The sequence below is a fragment of the Trachypithecus francoisi genome, unplaced genomic scaffold (genome assembly GCF_009764315.1).
Source record: "Trachypithecus francoisi isolate TF-2019V2 unplaced genomic scaffold, Tfra_2.0 Contig00381, whole genome shotgun sequence".
Taxonomy (NCBI): domain Eukaryota; kingdom Metazoa; phylum Chordata; class Mammalia; order Primates; family Cercopithecidae; genus Trachypithecus; species Trachypithecus francoisi.
In genome coordinates, this window is record NW_022680604.1 from 272,699 (window position 1) to 297,493 (window position 24,795).

The window sequence follows — 24,795 nt, forward strand, 5'->3', positions numbered from 1 at the left end:
GTTCCCAAATATCCTATTGTAGATTCCATGAAAACAGTGTTAGCACACTGCTGAAACAAAAGGATCACATAACTCTGTGACATGAATTCACAAATCACAAAGGAATTTCTCAGAAAACTTCTTTCTAGTTACTATCTGAGGATATTTCCTTTGTAACCACAGACTTCAATGCAATTCAAAATATCCCTTCACAGATTCCCAAAAAACAGTGATACAAAACTGTTCCAAGAAAAGGGTTGTATAACTCTGAGATGAATTCACATGTCTCAAAGCATTTTCTCAGAAAGCTTCTTTGTAGTTTTTATCTGAGCATATTTCCTTTTTCACCAAAGGCCTGAACTCGATCCCAAATATCCCTTTGTAGATTACCTGAAAACAGTGTTAGCAAACTGCTCCATGAAAAGAAAGTTGTTACTCTGTGAGATGAATGCACACATCACAAATAAGTTTCTCAGAAAGCTTCTTTCTAGTTTTTATCTGAGGATATTTCCTTTGTCACCATATTCTTCAATGCCATCTAAATATCCCTTCTCAGATTGTGCAAAAACAGTGTTACCAAACTGTTCCATGAAAAGAATGGTGTAACTCTGTGAGATAAATTCATACATCACAAAGCTGTTTCTCAGAAACCTTCTTTCTAGTTTTATGTGAGGATATTTCCTTTTCACCATGGGCTCAATATACTCTCAAAATCCCTTTGCAGACCCCATGAAAACAGTTTCAGCAAACTGCTCCATGAAATGAAAGTTGCTACTTTGTCAGATGAAAACACACATCACAAAGTAGTTTCTCGGAAAGTTTCTTTCTAGTGTTTATCTGAGGATGTTTCCTCTTTCACCATATTCCTCAATGTGCTACTGAATATCCCATTGCAGATTCCACGAAAAAAGTGTTAGCAAACTTCACAATGAAGAGAACAGTGTAACTCTGGGAGATGAATTCACATGTAAAAAAACAGTTTATCAGAAAGATTCTTTCTAGTTTTTATCTGAGGATATTTCCTTTTTCACCATAGGCCTCAATGAGCTACAAAATATCCCTTTGCAGATTCCACGAAAACAGTGATAGCAAACTGCTCCATTAAAAGAAACGTGTAACTCTGTAAGATGAATTCAGACATCACAAAGAACTTTCTCAGAAATTTTTTTCTAGTTTTTATTTGAGGATATTTCCTTTGTCACGATAGGCTTCAATGCAATCCCAAATAATCCTTCTAGCAATCCCCAAAAGCAGTGCTACCAAACTGCTCCACGAAAAGAATCATGTAATTCTGTGAAATGAATGCACAAATCACAAAGAAGTTTGTCAGAAAGCTTCTTTCTAGTATTTGTTGGCAGATATTTCCTTTTTCACTATTGGCTTCAATGTTGTCCAAATATCCCTTCACAGATTCCATGGAAACTGGTGACAAACTGCTCCATGAAAGAAAACGTGTAAATTATTGAGATTAATTCACACATCCCAAGGAACTTTCTCAGAAAACTTCTTTGTAGTTTTTATTTGAGTATATTTCCTTTGTAACAATAAGCTTCAGTGCGCTCTGAAATATACCATTGCAGATTCCAAGAAAACAGTGTAAGCACACTGATCAATGAAAAGAACACTGTTATTCCGTGAGATGAACTCATCAATCCCAAAGCAGTTTCTCAGAAACATTCTTTTTTATTTTTATCTGAGGAAATTTCCTTTGTCACCATAGGCTTCAATGCCCTACCAAATATCCTGTTGCAGAATCCATGAAAATAGTGTTAGCAGACTTCTCCACGAAAAGAAAAGTGTTACTCTGTAAGATGAATACACACATAACAAAGAAGTTTCTCAGAAAGATTCTTTCTGGTTTTTATCTGAAGCTATTTCCTTTTTAACCATTGGTCTCAACTCGCTCCCAAATATCACTTTGTAGATTAAACGAAAACAGAGTTAACAAACTGCTACAAGAAAAGAAAGGTGTTACTCTGTGAGATGAATACACACACCATGAATAAGATTCCCAGAAAGAATCTTTCTACTTTTTATCTGATTATATTTCCTTTATCACCATTGGCTTCAATGCGATCCAAAAAAACCCTTCTCAGATTCCCCCAAAACAGTGCTACCAAACTGCTCCATGAAAGAATGGTGTAATTTTGTGAGATTAATTCACAAATAAAAAAAGCAGTTTCTCAGAAAGATTCTTTATAGTTTTTGTCTGAGGATATTTCCTTTTTTGCCATAGTCCTCAATGCACTCACGAATAAATGCTTGCATATTCCATGAAAACAGTGTTAGCAAATTGCTTAATGAAAAGAAAGGTGTAACTTTGTGAGATGAATTCACACATCACAAAGCAGTTGCTCAGAAAGCTTCTTTTTGGTTTTTGTTTGAGGATAATTCCTTTGTCACCATAGGCTTCAATCCACTCCCAAATAGCCTATTGCAGACACCCCAAAAACAGTTCTACTGTACTGCTCAATGAAAAAAATGGTGTAACTCTGTGAAATGAATTCACACATCACAAAGTTGTTTCTCAGTAAGCTTCTTAGTAGTTTTTATCTGAAGATATTTCCTTTTTCTCCAAGTTCCTCTATGCACTCCTGAATATCCCTTTGCAGATTCCACGAAAAAAGTGTTAGCAAACTTCTCAATGAAAAGAACAGTGTAAACTTGTGAGATGAATTCACATCTCACAAAGCAGTTTCACAGAAAGTTTTTTTTTGTTTTTATCTGAGGATATTTCCTTCCACGAGAACAGTATTATCAAGCTGTGCAATGAAAAGAATGGTGTAACTTTGTAAGATGAATTCACACATCACAAAGCAGTTTATCAGAAAGCTTCTTTCTAGTTTTCATATGCAGATATTTCTTTTTTCACTATATTCCTCAATGTGTTCCCAAATACACCTTTGAAGATTCCATGAAAATAATGTTAGCAAACTGCTCAATTAAAAGAACTGTGTAACACTGTGAGATGCATTTATATTTCTAAAAGCAGCTTCTCAGAATGCTTTTTCTGGTTTTTATCTCAGGAATTTAGTTTTTCACCATAGGCCTCAATGTGCTCCCAAATATCTCCTTGAAAACTACACGAAAACAATTTTAGCAAACTGTTCCATGGAAAGAAACTTGTAACTCTGTGAGACAAAATCACACATCACAAAGAACTCTCTCAAAAAGCTTCTTTCTAGATTTATTGAGGATATTTCCTTTTCAACATAGGCTTCAATAGGATCCAATTCACTACTGGCCTCAAAGCATACCCAAATATCCCATTACAGATTGCATGAAAACCATGTTAGGAAAGTGATTCATGAAAAGGAATGTGTAACGCTGTGAGATGAATTCACACATCACAGAGAACTTTCTCAGAAAGCTTCTTCCTAGTTTTTATCTGAGGATATTTCATTTGCCACCATAGGCTTCAAAGCAATCCAAAATATGCTTTCACAGATTCCCCAAAAACAATCCTACCAATCTGTTCCATGAAAAGAATCGTTTAGCACTGTTAGATGAATTAACACATAACAAAGTGGTTTCTGAGAATGCTTCTTTCTCGTTTTAATCTGAGGATATTTCATTTTTCACTCTTGGCCTTAAGGCACTACCAAATATCCCTTTGCAGATTCCATGAAAGCAGTGTTAGCAAAACACTCTATGAAAAGAAAGGTGTAACTCTGTGAGATGAATTCACACATCACAAGGAAGTTTCTCAGAAAGCTTCTTTCTAGTTTTTATCTGAGGATATTTCCTTTGTCACCTTAGGATTCAATGCGATGCAAAATAACTCCTCGGATTCCCCAAAAACAGTGCTACCAAACTGATCCATGAAAGGAATCGTGTAGCTCTGTGAGATGAATTCACAAATCACATAGCACTTTCTCAGAAGGTTTTCCTAGTTTTTGTCTGAGGATATTTCTTAGTCATCATAAGCTTCAATGTGCTCTCAGATATTCCCTTGCAGATTGCAAGGAAAAAGTGTTAGCAAACTGCTCAATGAAAAGCACAATGTAACTCTGTGAGGTGAATTCACACATCACAAAGCAGTTTCTCAGAAAGCTTCTTTGAGGTTTTTATCTGAGGATAATTCCTATGTCACCATAGGATTTAATGCGCTCCCAACTTGCCTATTACAGATTCCCCAAAAACAGTGTTATCAAACAGATCAATGAAAACAAACGTGTACATTTTGACATGAATTCACACATCACAATCTACTTTCTCAGAAAAGTTCTTTCTAGTTTTATTCTGAGGATATTTCCTTTGTCAACACAGGCTTCAATGAGATACAAAATATGCCTTCTCAGATTCCCCAAAAACAGTGTTACCAAATGATCCATGAAAAGAATCATGAAAATCTGTGAGATGAATTAACACATCACAAAGCGGTTTCTCAGAATGCTTCTTTCTCGTTTTCATCTGAGAGTATTTCCTTTTTCACTCTAGGCCTCAATGCACTCACAAATATCCCATTGCAGATTAGACATAAACAGTGTTAGAAAACTGCTCCATGAAAATAAAGGTGTAACTCTGTGAGATGAATTCACACATCACAAAGAACTTTCTCAGAAAGCTTGTTTCTACTTTTTGTCTGAGGATATTCCCTTTGTCACCATAGGCTTCAATGCAATTCAAAATATCCTTTCTTATATTCCCCAAAAACAGTGCTACCAAACTGATCCATGAAAAGAATCGTGTAACACTATCAGATGAATTAACAAATCACAAAGCAGTTTCTCAGAAAGCTTCTTTCTAGTTATTATCTGAGCAAACTGCTCCATGAAAGCAAAGGTATAACTCTGTGAGATGAATTTCTACATCACAAGGAAGTTTCTCAGAAAACTTCATTACAGTTTTTACCTCAGGATATTTCCTTTATCACCATAGGCTTCAAAGCGATCCAAAATATCCCTTCTCAGATGCCCCAAAAACAGTGCTACCAAACTGATACGTGAAAAGAATCATGTAACTCTTTGAGATGAACTAACATATCATAAAGCATTTTCTCAGAAAGCTTATTTCTAGTTTTTGTCTGAGGATATTTCCATTTTTACCATAGGCTTCAATGCACTCCAAAATATCCTATTGCAGATTCCATGTCAAAAGTGAAATCAAACTGCTCAATGAAATGAATGTTGTAGCTCTGTGAGATAAACTCCCACAACCCAAAGCAGTTTCTCAGAAAGCTTCTTTCTAGTTTTTTTCTGAGGATATTTCCTTTTTCACTATAGGCCACAATGCACTCCCAAATATCCCTTTGCAGATTCCATGAAAACAGTGGTAGCAAACTTCTCCATGAAAACATAGGTAACACTGTGAGATGAATTCTCACCTCATAAAGAAGTTACTCAGAAAGCTTATTTTTTGTTTTTAAATGTGGATATTTCCTTTGTCACCTTGGGATTCAATGCAATCTAAAATATCCCTTCTCGGATTCCCAAAAATCAGTGCTTCCAAACTATTGCATGACAAGAATCCTGTAACTCTGTGAGATTAATTCACAAACATCAAACTTCTTTCTCAGAAAGCTTCTGTCTAGTTTTTGTTTGAGGATATTTCCTTTGTCAACATAAGCTTCTGTGTGCTCTGAAATATTCCTTTGCTGATTCCAAGAAAAGAGTGTTAGCTATCTGTGTAATAAAAACAATGTGTAATTCTATGAGATGAATTCAAACATCACAAAGCAGTTTCTCAGAAAGTTTCTTTCTGCTTTTTGTCTGAGGATATTTCCTTTTTCAGTATAGGCCTCAAGGTGCTCCCAAATATCCCTTTGCATATTCCAAGAAAACAGTGTAGGCAAATGGCTGAATGAAAAGGACAGTGTAACTATGTGAGATGAATTCACACATCACAAAGCAGTTTCTCAGAAAGCTTCTTTCTAGTTTTTATCTGAGGATATTTCTCTTTTTACCATAGGCCTCAATGTGCACCCAAATATCCCTTTGCAGATTCTATAAAAACAGTGTTAGCAAACTGCTCCATGAAACGACAGTTGAAGCTCTGTGTGATGAATTCTCATATCACAAAGAACTTTCTCAGAAAGGTTCTCTCTACTTTTTTTAGAGGATATTTCCTTTGTCACCATGGACTTCAATGTGATACAAAATATCCCTTCTCAGATTCCCCAAAAGCAGTGCTACCAAACTGCTCCATAAAAACTATCGTGTAACCCTGAGAGATGAATTCTCCAATTATAAAGTGTATTCTCAGAAAGCTTTTCTCTAGTTATTTTTGAGGATATATCTTTTGTTACAATAATCTTCAAAGTGCTCCAAAATATCCCATTGTAGATTCCAAGAAAACAGGGCTGGCAAACTGCTGATTCAAAAGAAAACTGTAACTGTGTGAGTTGAATTCACACATGACAAAGAACTTTCTCAGAAAGATTCATTCTAGTTTTTATCTGAGGATATTTCCTTTGTCACTGTAGGCTTCATTGTGATCCAAATAATCACTTCTCAGATTCCCCAAAAACAGTGCTACCAAACTGCTCTATGAAAAGTATCGTGTAACTCAGTGAAGTGAATTCACAAATCACAAAGCAGTTTCTCAGAAAGCTTCTTTCTAATTTTGTCTGAGCATATTTCCTTAGTCATTATAAGCTTCAATGCACTCTGAAACATACCATTTGTAGATTCCAAGAAAATGATGTTAGCAAACTTCTCAATGAAAAAAACAGTGTAACTCTGTGAGATGAATTCACACATCACAAAGCAGTTTCTTGGAAAGCTTCTTTCTGTTATTAATCTGAGGTCATTTATTTTGATGCAGTAGGCTTGAATGTGATCCCAAATATCCCTTCTCAGATTCCCCAAAACATTGCTACCAAACAGATCCATGAAAAGAATCATGTAACTGTGTGAGGTGAATTCACACATCACAAGGCAGTTTCTCAGAAAGTTTCTTTCTAGTTTTTATTTGAGGATATATCCTTTTTCACCATAGCCATCAATGCGCTCCCAAATATCCCATTGCAGATTCCGAGAAAACAGTATTAGTAATCTGCTCCATGAAAAAACAATTTGTAACTCTGCCAGATGAATTCACACATCTCAAGGAACACTCTCAGAAAGCTTCCTTCTAGTTTTTATCTGAGGATATTTCCACTTTCACCATATGCTTCAGTGCCATCCAATTATACATTCTCAGATACACCAAAACAGTGCTACCAAACTGCTCCATGGAAAGAATCATGTAGCTCTTTGAGATGACTTCAAAAATCAAAAAGCAGTTTCTCTGAATGCCTGTTTTTGATTTTTATCTGCGGATATGTCCCTTGTGACCATAGGCTTCAATGCGCTCCCTAATATCCTAATGCAGATTCCATGAAAACAGTGTTATCAAACACCTCAATGAAAAGAATGGTGTAACTATGAGACAAATTCCCCCCACACAGAGCAGTTTCTCAAAAGTTTACTTCTTGTTTTTATCTGAGGATATTTCCTATGTTAACATAGGCTTCAATGCAATCCCAAATATCCCTTCTCAGATTCCCCAAAAGCAGTGCTAGAAAACTGATCCATTAAAAAAATTGTGTAACTCTGTGAGATGAATTCATAAATCACAAAGAAATTTCTCAGATTCTTTCTAGTTTATATCTCTGGATATTTCCTTTGTCACCATAGGCTTCAATGTGCTCCTGAATATCCTATTGCAGATTCCACAAAAACAGTGTTAACAAACATCTCCATGAAAAGAACGGTGTAATGCTGTGAGAATAATTCACACATCAAAATGCAGTTTCTCAGAAAGGTTCTTTCTAGTTTTTATCTGAGAATATTCCCTTTTTCACTATAGGCCTCAATGTGCTCCCAAATATTTCTTTGCAAATTCCACAAAAACAGTTTTGGGAAATTGCGCCATGAAAAGAAAGGTGTAACTCTGTTAGGTGAATTCACACATCAAAAAGAACTTTCTCAGAAAGCTTCTTTCTAGTTTTTTACTGAGGATATATACTTTGTCACCATAGGCTTCAATGTGATCCAGAATATCCCTTCTCAGTTTCCCCGAAAACTGTACTAACACACTGCTCCATAAAAAGAATCGTGTATCCCTGTGAGATGAATTAAAGCACTGAAAGCATTTCCTCAGAAAGCTTCTTTCTAGTTTTTATATTAGCATATTTCCTTTGTCACCTTAAGCTTCAATGCGCTTTGAAATATCCCTTTGGAGATTCCACAAAAACAGTGCTAGCAAACTGCTCAGTGAAAAGGATGGTGTGTCTCGGTGAGATAAATTCACACATCACAAAGCAGTTTCTCAGAAAGCCACTTTTTGGTTTTTATCTGAGGATTTTTCCTTTGTCACCACAGGCTTCAATGAGCTTCCAAATATCCTATTGCATATCCCATAAAAACAGTGTTATCAGACTGCTCAATTTAAAGAATGGTGTAACTATGTGAGATGAGTTCACACATCACAAAGAACTTATTCAGAAGCTTCCTTCTAGTTTTTATCTGAGGATATTTCCTTTTCACCTTTGGCTTCAATGTCATCCAAATATTCCTTCTCATATGCCCCAAAAACAGTGCTACAAAACTGATCCATGAAAAAAATCATGTAACTCTGTGAGATGAATTAGCACCTCACAAAGCAGTTTCTCAGAAAGCTTCCTCCTAGTTTTTATATGAGCGTATTTCTTTTGTCACCTTAAGATTCAGAGGGCTCCAAATTTCCCATTGGAAATTCCAAGAAAACCGTGTTACCAAACTGTTCAATTAAAAAAACAGTGTAACCCTGTGAGATGAATTCACACATCACAAAGCAGTTTCTCATAACGTTTCTTACTAGTTTTTATCTGTGGATATTTCCATTTACACCATAGGCCTCAATACGCTCACAGTATCCCTTCACAAATTCCACGAAAACAGTGTTTGTAAACTGGTCCATGAAAAGAAAGGTGTTACTCTGTGAGATGAAATAACAAATCACACAGTGGTTTCTCAGATACCTTCTTTATTGATTTTATCTGAGGATATTTCGTTTGTCACAGTAGGATTCAATGCAATCAAATTTATACCTTGTCAGTTACCCCAAAAACAGTGCTACGAAACTGCTCTATGAAAAGAATCATGAAGCTCTGTGAGATGAATTCAGAAATCAAAAATCACTCTCTCAGAAACCTTGTTTTTGGTTTTTTATCTCAGGATATGTCCTTTTTAACCAACTGCTTCAATGCACTCCCAAATATTCTATGGCAGATTCCATGAAAACTGTGTTATCAAACAGCTCAATGAAAAGAACGGGGTAACTCTGTCAGGTGAATTCACACATTGTAAAGCAGTTTCTCAGAAAGCTTCTTTCTAGTTTTTATCTGAGGACATTTCCTTTTTTACCATAAGCTTCAATGCACTCCAAAATATCCTTTTGCAGATTCCAAGAAAACAGTGTTAGCAGACTGCTCAATGAAAAGAACCATGTAACTCTGTGAGACGAATTCACACATCTCAAAGCAGTTTCTTCTTTCTAGTTTTTATCAGAGGATATTTCTTTTTTCACTATAAGCCTCAAAGCGCTCCCAAATATGCCTCTGCAGGTTCCACGAAAACAGTGTTAGCAAACTTTTCCATGAAAGGAAACTTGCAACTCTGATAGATGAATTCACACATCTCAAAGAACTTTCTCAGAAACCTTCTTTCTAGATTTTATCAGAGGATATTTATTTTGTCACCATAGGCTTCAATGAGTCCAAAATATCCTTTCTCAGATTCGCCAAAGGCAGTGCTAACAGACTGATCCATGAAAAGAATCATGTCATGCTCTGAGATAAATTAACACATCTCAAAGCGATTTCTGAGAAAGCTTCTTTCTAGTTTTTACAGGAGGACATTTCCTTTGTAAACATTGGCTTCAATGCAATCCAAACATCGCTTCTCAGATTCTCCAAAAACAGTCCTACCAAACCACTCCATGAAATGTATCGTGTTACTCTGTGAGATTGAATTCACCATGAAAAGAAAGTTGTAACTCTGTGAGATGAATTCACACATCACAAGAACTTTGTTAGAATGCTTCTTTCTAGTTTTTATCTGAGCATATTTTCTTTTTTTTTTTTTTTTGATTTCTAGGGGCAGTTTTATTTTGAAATTCTTTTCAGCAGACATTTGAAACAGCATATTATGGGCTAGGCCCTGAAAGAACCAAGGGAGAGTGAAGCACAGTCCTCGGTCACAAAGAGTATGTCTCTGGAGGATAAGATCTCTGGATTTTTTGTCCTCCTCACAAAACATAAATAATACATTTTATGCTAGTTACATGTAGTATAAGCTCACTGAAGAAATGTTTAAGCAGAAGGAATGTGCACCAGCCACTAGGAATGCAAAGATAATTGGGGTATAGTGAAAGAGATGGAAATTTGTTGTGTAACAGTGTTATGGTACCAACTTTGTGGTATACAGGCTTCTAAGGAACACAGATGAGGGATGAGGGATGGGACAGTTGTGCTGAGTCTTTTTTTTTTTTCAGATGGAGTCTTGCTCTGTTGCCCAGGCTGGAATGCAAATGGCACGACCTGGGTTTACTGCAACTTCCGCCTCCTGGGTTCAAGAGATTCTCCTGTTTCAGCCTCTCAAGTGACTGAGACTACAGGCATGCGCCACCATGCCTGGCTAAGTTTTTTTTTTTTGTATTTTTAGTAAAGACAGGGTTTCATCATGGTGGCCAGTCTGGTCTCCAACTCCTGACCTCAGGTGATCTGTCTGCCTTGGCCTCGCAAAGTGCTGGGATTACAGGCATGAGCCATTGCGCCCTGTCTGTGCTGGGTCTTAAAGCATGAATAGGAATTTGCCAGGCCTGGGTTCAGGAGAGAAAGAATGGAATGATGGTTCTGCTGTCATACACTGTGTGCAAAGAAACAGACGTCAAAGAGCTTGGTGTGTTTGAGCTCAGTGAGCAGTGAGGTGTAGAATTATTTCATGTGGATAGGGTGTGGTCACTGAATTAGGTTAGAAAGTCAAAATGGGGTGAGTGGAAGCATCTTTTAGTTTGTCCTCTTGAAGCAAAAGGGAGGATAGTCTGCTTTTGTTTTGGACACCTCATTCTGAGAGCAGTAGAGGATAGTGGCTTGGCAGAGGGAGAAGGGAGCATTGCCTCTCAGACAAGTTAGAGGAGGTCATTGCCATAATTTAGGACAGATTGTGAGGGCTTGAAAGCAGTGTGGTTGGAGGGGAACCAGCAGATCTAATGGACATTTTGAAAGTTGAATAGATGAAACTTGGTAAGTAGATGGTAGGAATTAGGAGGTGGTAGTTGTCCAGAGTAACTGGAAATTTCTAGCACAGGCTGCTGGGTGAATGAGAGTGCACTGAGGGGCATATTTTCTTAGTCACCATAGGCTTCAAAGCGAACCAAAATATCTCTTTTCACTTTTCTCAAAAACAGTGCAATGAAAGTGATAAATGAAAAGAATCATGGAACTCTATGAGATGAATTAACCCATCTCAAAGCGGTTTCTCAGAAAGCTTCTTTCTAGTTTTTATATGAGGATATTCTTTGTCACCAGATCAAAAGCACTTTCTCTGAACATTTCTTTCTAGTTTTTGTCTGAGGATATTTCCTTTTTCACAATAAACTTCCATGCACTCCAAAATATCCCATTGAAGATTCCAAAAAAACTGTGTTAGCCAACTGCTCAGTGAAAAAAACAGTGTAACTCTGAGCTGAATTCACATATTACAAAGTGGTTTCTCAGAAAGCTTCTTTCCAGTTTGTATCTGAGGATATTTCCTTTTTCACTACAGGCCTGATTGTGCTCCCAAATATACTTTTGCAGATTCCATGAAAACAGTGTTAGAAAACTGCTCATTGAAAAGAATAGTGTAACTCTGTGAGATGAATTCACTCATCACAAAGCAGTTTCTCAGAAACCTTCTTTCTAGTTTTTATCTGAGGATATTTCCTTTGTCACCATAGGCTTCAATGTGATCCAATATATCCCTTCTCAGATTGTCCAAAGACAGTGCTACACAACTGTTCCATGAAAAGTATTCACTAATCACAAAGAAATTTATCAGAAAGGATCATTCTAGTTTTTCTCTGTGTATATTTCCTTTGTCATCATTATCTTCAATGGACTCTAAAATATCACAATGCAGCTTCCAACAAAACAGTGTTAGCAAACAGCTCAATGAAAAGAACAGTGTAACTCTGTGAGGTGAATTCACATGTCACAAAGCAGTTTCTCAGAAAGTTTACTTCTAGTTTTCATCTGAGGATATTTCCTTTTTCATTGTAGGCCTCAATGAGCTCCCAAATATCCTTTCATGGATTCCATGAAAACAGTGCTACCAAACAGCTCAATGAAAACAATGGTTTAACCCTGTGACGTGAATTCACACAAAGCAGTTTCTCAGACAGATTCTTTGTAGTTTTTATCTGTGGATATTTCATTTTTCACTATAGGCACCAATGCACTCCCAAGTATCCTTTTGTAGATTCCTCAAAAACAGTGTAAGCAAAATTCTCAATGAAAAGAACAGTGTAAATCTGTGAGATGAATTCACTCTTCACAAAGCAGTTTCTCATAAAGCATTTTTCTAACTTTAATCTGAGGTTATTTCCTTTCTCACCATAGGCTTCACTGCAATTTAAAATATGCCTTCTCCTATTCCCCAAAAACAGCTACTAAACTGCTCCATGAAAAGAATTGTGTAATTCTGTGAGAAGAATTCACACATCACAAAGAAGTTTCTCAGAAAGCTCCTTCTAGTTTTTGTCTGAGGATATTTCCTTTGTCACCATAGGTTTCCATTCAATCCAAAATATCCCTTCTCAGATTACCCAAAAGTAACGCTTCCAAACTTCTCCATGAAAAGAATCATGTAACTCTGTGAGATGAATTCATAAATCACAAAGCAGTTTCTCGGAAAGCGTCTTTCTAGTTTTTGTCTGAGGATATTTCCTTTGTCAACGTAAGCTTCCACGCCTTCCGAAATATCACATTGCAGATTTCAAGAAAACAGTGATGGCAAAATGCTCAATGAGGAGACGAGTGTAACTCTGTGAGATGAATTCACATATCACAAAGCAGTTTCTCAGACAGCATTTTTGGTTTTAATCTGAGGATATATCCTTATTCACCATAGCCTCAATGCACTCCCAAATAAACCTTTGCAGATTCCATGAAAAGAGTGTTAGGAAACTGCTCCATGAAAGGCAAGGTGTAACTTTGTGAAATGAATTCACACATCACAAAGAAGTTTCTCAGAAAGCTTCTTTAGTTTTTATATGAGTATATCTCCTTAGTCAACATAGGTTTCAATGCAATACAAAATATATCTTCTCAGTTTCCCCAAAAACAGTGCTACCAAACTGCTCCACGTAAAGAATCGTGAATCTCTGAGAGATGAATTAACCCATCACAAGAGGTTTCTCAGAAAATTTGTTTCAAGTTTTCTTTATGAAGATATTTCCTTTCTCACCATAAGCTTCAACGCACTCTGAATTATCCCATTGCCGACTCCAAGAAAACAGTCTTAGCAAACTGCTGATGAAAAGAACAGTGTAAATCTCTGAGATGAATTCACACATCACAAAGCACTTTCTCAGAAAGCTTATTTCTAATTTTTTATGAGGCTATTTCCTTTTTCACCATAGGCATCAATGTGCTTCCAAATATCCCTGTTCTGATTCCACAAAAACTGTGTTAGCAAACTGCTCCATGGAAAGAGAGGTGTAACTCTGTGAGGTAAATTCACACATCACATAGAAGGGTTTCAGAAAGCTTCTGTCTAGTTTTTATCTGATGATATATTTTTTGTCACCTTAGGCTTCATTGGGATCCAAAGTATCCCTACTCGGATTCCCCAAAAACAGTGCTACCAAACTGTTCAATGAAAAGAATGGTGTAACTCTCTGAGATAAACTCAGCATCACAAAGGAGTTTCTCAGAAAGATTCTTTCTAGTTTTTATCTGAGGATATTTCCTTCTTCACCATAAGCTTCAACGTGCTCTGAAATATCCCATTGCAGATTCCACGATAACAGTGTTAGCGAAAGCTGTACATCAGTGAGATGACTTCACACATCACAAAGAACTTTCTCAGAAAGCTTCCTTCTAGTTTTTATCTGAGGATATTTTCTTTGTTACTGTAGGCCTCAATGCATTCTCAAATATCCCTTTGTAGATTACACAAAAACAGAGTTAGCAAACTGCTCCATGGAAAGAATGGTGTAACTCTGTGAGATGAACTCAGACATCACAAAGCAGTTTCTCAGAATTCGTTTATCTAGTTTTTATCTGAATATATTTCCTTTTTCACTATATTTCTCACTGAGCTCCTGAATATCAAATTGCAGATTCCACAAAAAAAGTGTTAACTAACTTCTCAATGAAAGCAAAGGTGTAACTATGTGAGATGAAATCACGCATCACAAAACAGTTTCACAGAAGGCTTCTTTTTGGTTTCTATCTGGCGATTTGTCACCATAAGCTTTGTCACCATAAGCTTTAATGCAATCCAAAATATATTTCAGATTCCACAAAAACAGTGTTATCAAACCGCTCAATGAAAAGAACAGTGTAACTCTGTGAGATAAATTTACACATCACAAAGCAGTTTCTCAGAAAGCTTCTCTCTATTTTTCATCTGGGGATATTTCCTTTTTCACTATAGGGCTCAATGTGCTTCCAAATATCCCTTTGCAGAATCCATGAAAACAGTGTTAGCATCCAAAATATCACTTCTCAGATTTCTCAAAAACGTGCTACCAAACTGATCCATCAAAAGAATGGTGGAACTCTGTGACATGAATTCACACATCACAAAACTGTTTCTCAGAAAGATTCTTTCTTGTTTTTATATGGGGATATTTTCTTTTTCACCATTTTCCTCAATGTGATTTGGAATATCCCATTGCACATTCCGTGAGAAAAGCGTTAGCAAACATCTCAATGAACAGAACGGTGTATCTCTGTGAGATGAATTCTCACATCACAAAGAAGTTTCTCAGAAGGTTTTCTTCTAGATTTTATCTGATGATATTTCCATTGTCAATGAAAGCTTCAATGCGATTCAAAATATCCCTTCTCAGATTCCCCAAAAACACTGCTACCAAACTGATCCTAGAAAAGGATCATGCAGCTAAGTGAGATGAATTAGCATATCAGAAAAGAGTTTCTCAGAAAGCTTCTTTCTGGTGTTTATATGAGGATATTTCCTTTATCACCATAGGCTTCAGTGCACTCCGAAATATCCCACTGCAGATTCCAAGAAAATAGTGTTACCCAACGCCTCAATGAAAAGAACAGTGTAACTCAGTGAGATGAATTCACACATAACAGAGCACTTTCTCAGAAAGCTTTGTGAACATACACTTCAATGCACTGCCTAATATCCCTTTGCATATTGCACAAAAAATGTGTGAGCAAACTGCTCAATGAAAAAAACGATGTAACTCAGAGAGATGAATTCACACATTATGAAACAGTTTATTGGAAAGATTCTTTCTAGCTTTTATCTGAGAATATTTTCTTTTTCACCACACACTTCAATCTGTTCCCAAATATCCCTTTGCAGATCCAATGAAAGCAGTGTTAGAAAACTGCTCCATGAAAAGAAAAGTGTAAATCTGTGAGATGAATTCACACATTACAAAGAAGTTTCTCAGAAAGCTTCTTCCTAGTTTTTATCTGAGGATATGCCCTTAGTCACCATAGGCTTCAACGCAATCCATAATATCCCTTCTCAGGTTCCCCCAAAACAGTGCTACCAAACTGCTACATGAAAAGAATCGTGTAACTTTGTGAGATGAATTAACATATCACAAAGCTGTTTCTCAGAATGTTTCTTTCTAGTGTTTATTTGAGGATATGTCCTTTGTCAGTATAAATTTCAAGGCACTCTGAAATATCCCATTGCAGATTCTAAGAAAACAGTGTTAGTAAACTGCTCAATGAAAAGAACAGTGTAACTCAGTGAGATGAATTCACACATCACAAAGCAGTTTCTTAGAAAGCTTCTTTCTAGTATTTATCTGAGGATACTTCACTTTTCACTATATGCCTCAATAAGCTCCAAAATATCCCTTTGCAAATTTCATGGAAATAGTGTCAGCAAGATGCTCCATGAAAAGAAAGGTGTCACTCTGTGAGATGAATTCACACATCACCAAAAACCTTCTCAGAAAGCTTCTTTCAAGTTTTTGTCTGTGGATATTTCCTTTGTCACCATAGGCTTCAATGTAATCCAAATTATCCCAACTCAGATTCCCCAAAAACAGTGCTGCAAAACAGATCCATGAAAAGAATCGTGTAACTCCATGAGATGAATTAACACATCCAAAAGCGGTTTCTCACAAAATTTCTTTCTTGTTTTAATCTGAAGATATTTCCTTTTTCACTATAGGCCCCAATGCATTCCCTAATATCCATTTGCAGATTCCATGAATAGAGTGTTAGCAAACTGTTCCATGAAAAGGAAGTTGTAACTGTGTGAGATGAATTCAGACATCACAAAGAACTTTTTCAGAAAATTTCTTTATAGCTTTTATTTGAGGATATTTCCTTTGTCGCCCTAGGCTTCAATGCAATTCAAAAAATCCCTTTTCAGTTTCCCCAAAAATAATGCTACCAAACTGCTCCATGAAAACTGTGGTGTTAATTCTGTGAGATGAATACACACATTAAAAGGTGTTTCTCAGATACTATCTTTCTAGTTTTTATGTGAGGATATTTCCTTTTTCACCATAATTCTCAATGCGCTCCCGAATTTCCCATTGCAGATTAAACGAAAAAAGTGTTAGTACATTTCTCAATGAAATGAGCGGTCTAAGTCTGTGAGATGAATTCACACATCACAAAGCAGTTTCTCTGAAAGCTTCCTATTTGGTGTTTATCTGAGGATATTTCCATTGTCACCATAGGCTTCAATGCATACCCAAGTAGCCTATTACAGATTCCATGAAACCAGTGTTATCAGACTGCTCAATGAACAGAACGGTGTAACTCTTTGAGATGAATTCACACATCACAAGGCAGTTTCTCAGAAAACTTCTTTCTAGCTATTATTGGAGAATAGTTCCTTTTTCACCATAGTCTTCAATGCGTTCCCAAATATCCCTTTGCATATTCCACAGAACCAATATTACCAACAGTGTAACTCTGTGAGATGACTTCAAACATCACAAAGCAGTTTCTCAGAAAGCTTCTCTCTACTTATTATCCGAGGATATTTCCTTTTTCACCATATGCTTCAATGCAGTTCAAAATATCCCTCCTCAGATTCCCCAAAAACAGTGCTGAAAAACTGCTCCATAAAGAGAAAATTATATCTGCATGAGGTGAATTCACACTTCAGAAACAAGTTTCTCAGAAAGCTTCTTGCTAGTTTTTATCTGAGGATATATCCTTAGTCAACATAGACACCAATGTGATCCAAAATATCACTTCTTCGATTCCCCAAAACAGTGCTACCAAACAGCTCCATGAAATGAACCGTGAACTCTGTGAGATGAATTAGCATATCACAAAGCTGTTTCTGTGAACGGTTCTTTCCATTTTTTTAATGAGGATATTTCCTTTGTCAACTTAAGCTACAATGTGCTCTGAAATATCCCATTACAGATTCCAAGAAAACAGTGTTAACAAACTTCTCAATGAAAAGATCAGTGTAACTCTGTTAGACGAATTCACACATCACAAAACAGTTTTTCAGAAAGCTTCTTTCTGTTTTTATCTGAGGATATTTCCCTTTTCACTATATGTCTCAATACACTCCCAAATATTCCTTTGCAGATTCCATGAAAACAATGTCATCAAAATGCTCCATAAAAAAAGGTGTAACTCCATGACATGGTTTCACACATCTCAAAGAACTTTATCAGAAAGTCTCTTTCTAATTTTTTCTGAGAATATTTCCTTTGTAGCCATAGGCTTCAATGCAATCCAAAATATTCCTTCTCAGACTCCTGAAAATTCGTGCTACTAAACTGATCAATGAAAGGAATCATGTAACTCTGTGAGATGAATTAGCACATCATAAACCTGTTACTCAGAAAACTTCTTTCTCAATTTTATCTGAGGATATTTCCTTTATAACCATAGTCCTCAAAGCGCCCCCAAATATCCCTTTGCAGACTCCGTGAAAAGAGTGTTTGCAAACTACTCCAATAAAAGAAAGATGTAATTCTGTGGGAAGAATTCACAGATCACAAATAACTTTCTCAGACAGCTTTCTTCTAGTTTTTAACTGAGGATATCTCCTTTGTCACCATAGGCTTCAATGTGATCCATATATCCCTTCTCAGATTCCCCAAAAACAATGCTACCAAACTGATCCATGAAAACAGTCCTGTAACTCTGTTAGATGAACTAACTCATAACAAAGTGGTGTCTTAGAATCCTTCTTTCTAGTTTTTCTATGAGGATATTTCCTTTGTCACCATAGGCTTCAATGTGCTCTGAAATATCCTATTGCAGATTCCACAAAAACAGTGTTATCACACTTCTCAATGAAAACAATGGTGTAACTCTGTATGATGAATTCACACAACACAAAGCTGTTTCTCAGAAAGCTTCTTTCTAGTTTTTATCTGAGGATGTTTCCTTTTTCACTATAGGCCTCATTACGCTCCCAAATGTCCCTTTGCAGATTCCACAAAAACACTGGTAGCACACAGCTCCATGAAAAGAAATGTGTACCTCTGTGAGATGAATTCACAAGTTACAAAGAACTTTCTCAGAAACCTTCTGTCTAGTTTTTATGTGAGAATATTCTCCTTTTCACTATAAGCCTCAATGTGCTCCCAAATATCCCTGTGCAGATTCCACAAAAAATGTTAGCAAACTGCTCCATGAAAAGAAAACTGTAACACTGTAAGATGAATTAACACATAACAAATCGGTATCTAAGAAATATTCCTCCTAGTTTTTATATGAGGATACTTCCTGTGTCACCTTAGGCCTTATAGTGCTCCCAAATTTCCCTTTGGAGATTCCACGAAAAGAGTGTATGCAAATTCTTCATGAACAGAAAGATAAACCTCTATGAGATTAATTCACACATCACAAGGAACTTTCTCAGAAAACTTCTTCTAGTTTTTATCTGAGGTTTTTTCTTTTGTCACCATAGACTTCATTGTGATCCAAAATATCCCTTCTCAGAGTCCCCAAAACAGTGCTACCAAACTGTTCCATGAAAGAATCATGTAACTCTGTGAGATGAATTAAAAAATCACAAAGTAGTTTCTCACAAAGCTTCTTTCTTGTTTTTGTCTGAAGATATTTCCTTTGTCACTATAAGCTTTAATGCATTCTGAAATATCTCAGTGCAGATTCCCAGAAAACGGTGTTGATGAACTGCTCAATGAAAATAGTAGTGCAACTCTGTGAGATGAACTCACACATCATGAAGCAGTTTCTCAGAAAGCTTCTTTGTAGTTTTTATATGTGGGATTTCCTTTCAAACCATAGATTTCAATGTGCTCCAAAATATCCCTTCTCAGACACCACAAAAGAGTGATGCCAAAGTGCTCCCTGAGCAGAAACGTTTAGTTCTATGAGATGAATGCACAAATCACAACAGATTTTCTCTGAAAGTTTCTCTCCAGTTTTTGCCTGGGGAATTTTCATTTTTCACCTGAGACCTCTACATGCTCCCAAATATCCCATTACAGATTTCTCAAAAACCGTGTTACCAAATTGCTCAATGAGAAGAAAGATTTAACTCTGTGAGATGAAAGCACCCAACTCAAAACAGTGTGTCAGAAAGCTTGTTTCTAGTTTTTATCACAGGATATTTCCTTTTTCACCATAGGCTTCTCTGTGCTCCAAATATCCCTTTGTAGATTCCACAAAATTAGGGTGAACAAACTGCTCAATGAAAAGAAGGGTTTACCTCTGGGAGAAGAATTCACACATCACAAAGAAATTTCTCAGAAAGTTCCTTTCTAGCTTTCATCTCTGCAGCATATTTACTTTTCCACCATCAGCCTCAATCGTTCCCAAATATCCCTTTTCAGACACCACAAAACCAGTGATGCCAAACTTCTCAATCAACAAAATGGTTTATCTCTCTGAGATGAATACACACATCACAAAACAGTTTCTCATAAACTTTCTCACCAGTTTTTATCTGAAGATTTTTCCTTTTTCAGCATCAGTCTTTATGACCTCCCCAATATCCCTTTACAGATTCCCCAAAAACAGCACTACCAATCTGCTCAATGAAAAGAAAGGTGTAACTCTGTCAGATGAATTCATCCATCACAAGGCAATTTCTCAAAAAGCTTCTTTCTAGTTTTTATCTGAGGATGTTTCTTTTTTCACCATAAGCTTCAAGGCACTCTCAAATATCCCTTTGCAAATTCCAGGAAAGCAGTTTTAGCAAACAGCTCCATGAAAAGAAAGGTGTAACTCAGTGTGATGGACTCACACATCACAAAGAACTTTCTCAGAAAGCGTCTCTCTAGTTTTTATCCGAGTATATTTTCATAGTCACCAAAAGTTCCAATGCGATCCAAAATATCCCTTCTCAGATTCCCCCAAAACGGTGCTACCAAACTGTTCCATGAAAAGGATCGTGTAACTCTGTGAGATGAATTAACACATCAAAATTGGTTTCTCAGAGAGGTTCTTTCTAGTTTTTATAGGAGTATATTTCCTTTATCACCATAAGCTTCAATGAACTCCTAAATATCCCATTGCAGATTTCAAGAAAACAGTGTTAGCAAACTTTTCAATGAAAACAATGGTGTAACTCTGTGAGATGTATTCACACATCACAAAGCAGTTTCACAGAAAGCTTCCTTTTGGACATTTATCTGTGGATATTTCCTTTGTCGACATAGGCTTCAATGCACTCCGAAATATCCTATTGCAGATTACCTGAAAACAGTGTTATCAAACTACTCAATGAAAATAATGGTGAAATTCTGTAAGGTGAATTCACACATCACAAGGCTGTTTTCAGAACGCTTCTTTCTAGTTTTTTTCTGAGGATATTCCCTTTGTCACCATAGGTATCAAGGTGATCCAAATATCCCTTCTCAGATTTCCCAAAAACAGTGCTACCAAACTGCACCATGAAAAGAATGGTGTAACTGTGAGATGAATTCACACATCACAAAACTGTTTCTCAGAAAGCTTCTTTCTAGTTTTTATATGCAGATATTTCTTTTTAAACCACAGGCTTCAATGTGCTCCCAAATATCCCTTCCAGACACCATAAAAACAATGATGCCAAAGTGCTCCCTCAACAGAAACGTTCAGCTCAATGAGATGAATACACACACCCCAAAGGAGTTTCTCAGAAAACTTCTCTCCAGTTTTTACCTGAATATGTTTCCTTTATTGCCATTGGACTCTATGCACTCCCGAATATCCCTTTGCAGATTCCAGAAAAACGGTGTTACCAAACTGCTCAATGAAAAGAAAAGTGAAACTCTGTGAGATGAATTCACCCATCACATGGCAGTTTCTCAAAAAGCTTCTTTCTAGTTTTTATACGCGGATATTTCCTTTTAAACCATAGGCTTCAACGTGCTCCCAAATATCCCTTCTCAGACACCACAGAAACAGTGATGCCAAAGTGCTCCCTCAGCAGAAACGTTTAGCTCTATGAAATGAATACACACATCACAAAGGAGTTTCTCAGAAAGCTTCGCAAGGCCTCGAGGCACTCCCAAATATCCCTTTGCAAATTCCAGGAAAGCAGTTTTAGCAAAGTGCTCCGTGAAAAGAAAGGTGTAACTCTGTGAGTTGAATTCACATATCTCAAAGAACTTTCTCAGAAAGATTATTGCTAGTTTTAATCTGAGGATATTTCTTTTTTCACCTTATTTTTCAATGCAATCCAAAAATATCCCTTCTCAAACTCCCGAAAAACAGTGCAACAAACTGTTCCATCAAAAGCATGGTGTAACTCTGTGAGATGAATTCAAAAAACACAAAGAAGTTTCTCGGAAAACTTCTTTATAGTTTTTGTCTGAGGATATTTCCTTTGTCACCCTATTGTTCAATGCTCTCCGATAAATCCCATTGCAGATTCCAAGAAAACAATGTTAGCAAACTGCTCGATGAAAAGAACAGTGTAATACTGTGAGTTGAATTCACACATCACAAAGCAGTTTCTCTGAAAGCTTCTTTTTGGTCTTTCTATGAGGATATTTCCTTTGTTACCATAAGCTTCAATGCACTCTGAAATATTAGACTGCAGATTCCAAAAAAACAGAGTAAGCAAACTGCTCAATGCAAAGAACAGTGTAACTCTGTGAGATGAATTCAAGCATCACAAAGCAGTTTCCCAGAACACTACTTTCAAGTTTTTATCTGAGGAAACTCCCTTTCTTAAAATTGGCCTCAAGGCATTCCCAAATATCCCTTTGCATATTCCAAGAATACAGTGTTAGCAAACTGCTCCATGAAAAGATAGGTGTAACTCAGTGAGGTGAATTCACACATCACAGAGAACTTTCTCAGAAAGCTTCCTTCTAGTTTTTATCTGAGATATTTCCTTTGTCACCATTGGCCTCAATGTGATCCAAAATATCCCTTCTCAGAATCCCCAAAAGCAGTGCTACCAAACTGCTCCATGAAAAGAATTGTGTAACTCTGTGAGATGAATTCACAAATCACGAAGCAGTTTTCCTTTTCACCATAGGCCTCAATGAGCTCGCGAATATCCCTTTGCAGACTCCACGAAAACAGTGTCATCAACCTGCTCCGTGATAACAATGCTGTAAATCTGTGAGATGAATTAGCACATCACAATACGGTTTCTCAGATAGCTTCTTTTTGGATTTTTGTCTGAGGATATTTCCTTTGACACCACAGGCTTCAATGTGATCCCAAATATCCTATTGCAGATTCCACAAGAACAGTGTTAGTATCCTGCTCCAAGAAAGGAATCATGTAACTCTGTGAGATGAATTCACACATCACAAAGAAGTTTCTTAGAAAGCTTCATTCTAGTTTTCATCTAAGTATATTTGCTTTCTGAAACTAGGATTAAATGTGATCCAAAATATCCATTCTCAGATACCACAAAAACAGTGTTACCAACCTGCTCCATGAAAAGAATGGTGTAACACAGTCAGATGAATTTACACATCCCAAAGCTGTTTCTCAGAAAGCTTCTTTCTAGTTTTCATCTGAGGATATTTCCATTTTCACCATATTCCACAATGCGCTCCTGAATATCCAAGTGCAGAGTAAACGAAAAAAGTGTTAACAAATTTCTCAATGAGAAGGAATTTGTAACTCTGTGAGATGAATTCACACGTCACAAAGCAGTTTCACAGTAAACTTCTTTCTGGTTTTTACCTGAGGATATTTCCTTTGTCAACATAGACTTCAATGATGAAGTCTTCAATGATGAAAATAGTGATGCCAAAGTGCTCCTTCAACAGAAACGTTTAGATCTATGAAATGAATGTGCACATCACAAAGGAGATTCTCAGAAAGCTTCTCTTCAGTTTTTACCTGAAGATATTTCCTTTATTGCCATTGGACTGTACGCACACCGAAATATCCCTTTGCAAAGTCCACAAAACCAATGTTACCAAACTACTTCATGAAAAGAAATGGGGTAACTTGGTGACATGAATTCACTCACCATGAAGAAGTTTCTCAGAAACCTTCTTTCTAGTTATTATCTGAGGATATTTCCTTTGTCACCATAGGCTTCAATGCACTCTGAAATATCAGATTGCAGATTCTAAGAAAACAGTGTAAGCAAACTGCTCGATGCAAAGAACAGTGTAACTCTGTGAGATCAATTCACACATCACAACGGAGTTTATCAGATAGCTTCTTTCTAATTTTTATCTGAGGATATTTTCTTTTTCTATTTAGGCCTCAAAGAGCTCCTAAATATCCTTTGCAGGTTCCAGAAAAAGACTGTTAGAAAACTTCTCCATGAAAAGAAAGATGTAACTCAGTGAGATGAATTCACACATGAAGAAGATTCTCAGAAAGCTTCTTTCTACTTTTTAACTGAGGATATTTCACCAGAGGCTTCGTTGCTATCCAAAATATCCTTCTCAGATACCCCCAAAACAGTTCTACCAAACTGCTCCATGAAAAGAAAGGTATAACTCTGTGAAATCAATTCACAAATCACAAAGGAGTTTCTCAGAAATCTTCTTTATAGCTTTTATCTGAAGATATTTCCTTTGTCACAATAGGCTTCAATGCGATCCGAAATATCCCTAATCAGATTCCCCAAAAACAGTGATAACAAACTGCTCCATGAAAAAAAACTGTATAACTGTATGAGATGAATACAGAAATCACAAAGCAATTTCTCAGAAAGCTTCTTTTAGGTTTCTGTCTGAGGATTTTTCCTTTATCAACATAGGCCTCAATGAGTTCGTGATTATCCATTTGCAGAATCCCCCAAAATAGTGTTAGCAAACTGCTCCATAAAAACAACAGTGAAAATCTGTGAGAAGAATTAACACATCACAAAGCAGTTTCTCAGAATGCTTCGTTTTGGTTTTTGTCTGAGGATATTTCCTTTGTCAACATAGGCTTCAATGCACTCCCAAATATCCTATTGCAGATTCCACAAAAACGGTGTTAGCAAAGTGCTCCAAGAAGAGAATCGTGTAACTCTGTGAGATTTATTCACAAATCACAAAGACGTTTCTCAGAAAGCTTCTTTCTAGTTTTTGTCTGAGGATATTTACTTTGTCACCATAGGCTTCAATGCAACACAAAATATCCCTTCTCAGACTCCCCAAAAACAGTGCTACCAAACTTTTCCATGAAAAGAATGATATGACTCTGTGAGATGAATTCACACATCACAAAGATGTTTCTCCGAAAACTTCTTTCTAGTTTTTATCTGAGGATATTTCCTTTTTCTCCGTAGGCCTCAATGCACT